The sequence below is a fragment of the Pteropus vampyrus genome, unplaced genomic scaffold (genome assembly GCF_000151845.1).
Source record: "Pteropus vampyrus isolate Shadow unplaced genomic scaffold, Pvam_2.0 Scaffold94, whole genome shotgun sequence".
NCBI classification, from domain to species: domain Eukaryota; kingdom Metazoa; phylum Chordata; class Mammalia; order Chiroptera; family Pteropodidae; genus Pteropus; species Pteropus vampyrus.
Genome location: NW_011888875.1, coordinates 2,849,111 through 2,853,593, shown reverse-complemented (window position 1 = coordinate 2,853,593; position 4,483 = coordinate 2,849,111). Strand labels below are relative to the sequence as shown.

At 33.5% G+C, this 4,483-nt stretch overlaps 1 pseudogene; it reads left to right on the top strand.

Annotated features, from left to right (window-relative positions):
* Positions 1 to 829: 829 nt before the first annotated feature.
* LOC111742443 lies at positions 830 to 947 on the top strand (annotated as a pseudogene).
* Positions 948 to 4,483: the final 3,536 nt, after the last annotated feature.

The following is a 4,483-nucleotide window of genomic DNA, read 5'->3' as shown; positions in this document are numbered from 1 at the left end:
GAAGGCATTTCTAAAGCAATGGAACAATTCCCTATGCAACTGTATTGGTGTGTCTGTGACATTATTCATATGTCAGACCCATTGGAACTGTACAACACAGAATGAACTGTAATGTAAACTATGAACTTTAGTTATTAACGATATATCAACATTAGTTTATCAGTTGTAACAAACGTACCACATTGATGCAAGGTGTTAATAATCGGAGATACTATGTGTAGAAGGAGATACAGAAACTGCACATTCTGTGCGACATTTCTGTAAACTTAAACCTGTCCTAAAAAATGAAATCCAATGAAAAAAAATTATCACTGCAAACTAAATTTTTTTATGTGAGATATACAAGAATGTTTACTTATTTCAATCAACATGTAGAAAAATTATAAAAAGTAAATGTTAATTTATAATCCAAGTTTTTATTTAAGAACAGAAAATAAATGGAGAGTCAACTCAGTCACCATTTTCTATACACGATCGTTAGCAAATGCCACCTGTGTTGGTGAATGTTCCATATCATTCCTGTTAAAGTCATAAGCAAACAGCATCTACTCACACTGACCATCTCTGTTCACCATCACATTGGTGGCAACAACTAATGCAATAAGAGATTTTAGGAGTTTTCAAACAAAAATGGAATTCGATAAGAAAAATTATATTTAGAGAAAATTTTTTCTATACAGAAAACCCAAGTGAACATACAAATGATAAGACATAATAAAAGAATTGACTAAGTACATGATCAACATTAAAATTTAAAATGAAAAGAAACCAATAGCATTTTTGGATAGCAATAAGAAAAATACAGAAGAAAAATAGTACAAGAATTACTGCCTACGGCCATGCTACCCTGAACAAGCTTGAAGCCGTCAGATTCAGAAGCTAAGCAGGATCAGGCCTGGTTAGTACTTGGATGGGAGACCACCTAGGAAAACCAGGTGCCGTAGGTGTAAAAAATGAAAAAATAAGGGATCGTAAGCTGACAAAATCCTTGCAATCTGTGAGGTCAACCAAGGGTTACCTCGCCTAAAAAAAAATTAAAAAAAATTCATACAATGGGATAGATTTTGATGCTCTATGCGTGTTTGTGTGTATGTGTATGCGCATGTGCATACATGTGGGATTTTTAAAGATAAAGCGTATCAGTATTGGGATATATATTTAATTTAATTTCAACATAATTAGATTGGGTTATTTTCGGTTGAAATTTATTTTCTCTATATAATCTGGTACAATATGTTGTGCATAGTACAAGAATAAGTAACCCCAAATTAATTACTTTATAAATATTTATCTTCATTTTGTTTCTCTTTACATTAATATAAATAACTAATGTTAAGATAGTTATTAAGATAAATTTTCTTAAGATAAAGAAAATTAGTGTCGTTCTAGTTTTAATTTTTTAATTTAAGGTAAATTTAGAAAATTGCGTTACATCTCCCAAAGTTTTGTATGTTTTCTAATAGAAGACTAAAAGACTTTATCCAACATTAACAGGATTTTAATGTATTTCTACGAGAGTAGCCTTATTATCTATCTCTAAGTTTATCCAACATGAACAAGCTTTGCAATGCCCACACCCACACCAATATTTTAAGCTTATGGGTAAAAATGCAGACAAATTAAAATTTAATTTTTCCTCACCCTGAAATGACATTGTCCCTGGACCTTTTGTTAACAACTCACAAAAGAATTTCAAGATTATATCACTTGATCTTATATTTTTGGAGGGAAAATAAGAATGTGTCTACTTTAGCCTCTTGTTCATGAATTACTCTACATCTATTTGCCAAAATATTATACAGAACAAAGTAGAATTGACTTATTTATCTTTTCTTTTATTACTCCTTGCTTCCAGAAACACAGCAGTAACAAACACATATACCTAGAGAAAGTCGAAATGTGTCAAATCATCAGCTTTCCATTGTCTTATTACTAAGCTGAAACCCAGATGGAAAGAGAGCACATTATATTACCAAGTAATTTAAAATGACAACGTAAAAAGATCTGAAACTGGTAATGAGAACATTGATTGACCTTTAAATATAGTTCTCAGGCTTTGTTTCTGTCCGTAAAATTCGTGCTGACAAGATACATCCTGAAACACTCTAGCCACTGAAGATGCTGGAGTCAAGAGATAATAAATATCGTTTTAAGGAAAGGTAAATATATCATTCAACTTGGTGAAAGATATGATTCATGAGTTACAGTTCAATTATCTACAGGTGTATTGTTCAGTCAATATGCACTTCACCTCCAGTCCCTGGAGGCAGAAAGAAAAGCATCACATCCAATACTACTCTGATATCACAGCCTATTCATGGAGAATTATTTTGATAAATTTTCAACAATTTGTCTTTTTTATACATTAATTAAAACACTGTCAGATGATTACACATTTGATTGAGTAAAACATAATAAGGACTCTATATTTTTAAATGTAGAATGGTATTTATTTTTGAAGGGGACCATTTAGGCTCGGCCTGTTAGGTGTAAGTTATCATTCTTTATTAACCTGGATAGCATTACATTCATCAGAAGAAAATTCCCATTTTTAAGGGTATGCCTCATAAAACTGTAAAAGGCATCTGAATATGATGAAAGATTAGGCTATTTGCTCATGAGAGTCTATCAAAAGGTAGTTTCAAATTAAATTTAAGATAGTCGGATTTATGGGTTGTGCAATATGGTTAAACAATGTTGCACTGTAGGGTCTTAGGGATATTTCATAAAGAACTTTGGCCTCAACGTGCCACCAAGTACCCTAGTCAGTAATATTCCTGAGGTACATTACACCACAGAGTTGTGAATGCATAAATCATGGCCTGTCAGATATTTCACTAAAAGGGTTCTAAGATTTTCTGAATTTACCGCAACTCTTGTCACATGGCAGCATCATTCACTTTTTGTGAATCACTCACATCCATGACATCTGTCTTTGCTACTATTTATTTGATTAGTGGACATTTACTTGTATCCAAAACATCCATGGAGGCTTTTGGTTCGTGCCAAAATGTCCTCGACCATGTGTCATAACCAGCTATGCCACCCAGTCAAGAAGGGTTGTTATTGTCAGTACAGCCACAGCACAGTTATTAGACCAGTAAAATATCATAGTTTTTTTTATGTATTAATCACCAAAAGTAAAAAATATATTTGGTGTATTTGAATCTATGGAAGTCTTCTAAGCATGGACGTTTTTGACAGGACCAAATGTCAAAGGCCATTTGACATAGACCATATGTGATCATGGGCATCTCTGATGGGACCAAATTTCAAGGACCTTCGAGGATGGACCAGATGTCTCCATGGACATTTCAGATAGGACCAAATATACTGCAAGCATTAATTTTGATCTTGCCTTTTGTCTTTTGGTGAGCTTTTCCATTCTTTTTCTAGATGGCTTCCTTCTGTTATCTGTCAAGAGGATAGGACATGATATTTCAGTGCAATGCACTGAGGGAGTGCATCATTCATTTGCAAAGTCTTGATGTCAAAACAGTTATTTAAGAATTGCATTAAATGATTTAGTCAAGCAAATAAAATTTGAGCCAACGGAATGCCCTTTAAAAACAAATAGCTGCCTGTGACTATCATCCTTGGAGCAAAAGTGGCACATTTATATGATTATAAAAGTTGTAATTAGAGATATAATTCACTAAATTTTAAATATTGTTTCTTAAACTTCAGTTTTCATAATGACATGGTAGTAAAAACAGTATGATAAATATAAAGAGATATACCCATTTTAAGTAAATAATACAATTATTTTCTCTTTCCTTTTTATACTGTTTCCTTCCCTCCCTCCCTCCTTCCTTTCCTCCCTCCCTCCCTTCCTTCTTTCCTTCCTTTCTTCTTTTCTTCCTTAATTCTTTCTTTCTCTCTCTTTCCTTTTCTTTCTTTCTCATCCAAAATTTATTGAATGCTTACTGTATGTCAGATACAGTTCAATGTGTATAAGTAAATAATAATAATAATATCTCGGCCTCTAGTGGGAACTTATATTCTGTTCGTCATGGCAGAAAAATATATAATACATATTTAAATGATATGGTATACTGAAGATGGTATGTGTTAATAAAAAAAAAAAAGAAAACCAATGCAATTTAAGTGTGATTAAGTTAGCATGGGATCAGGGACAGGGGTCTATTTATAGTAGTCAATTAGGTGGTTAAGATAAGTTTCACCGAGAAAGTGAGATTTGTGAAAATACAGAGACAAGGTCACTGGGTCACCCAGGCAAATACCTACGGGGCGTGTTGTTAAGGGTGCCCCACGTGCCTGAAGTGTGTGCTAAAGAACCACAACCTGTCACGTGGCTACAGATGTTCTCCCCTCTCATATTGATCATGTCATTAACATGATACAGTGGCGAGGACGCGAACTTCTGAGTCAGAGTCTCAGGTTTGTACACCTTTATTTCTGTTTACCTGCTAGGAAATGTAGATAGTCACTTAATTTCTGTGAACCTCAGTTTCCTTATATG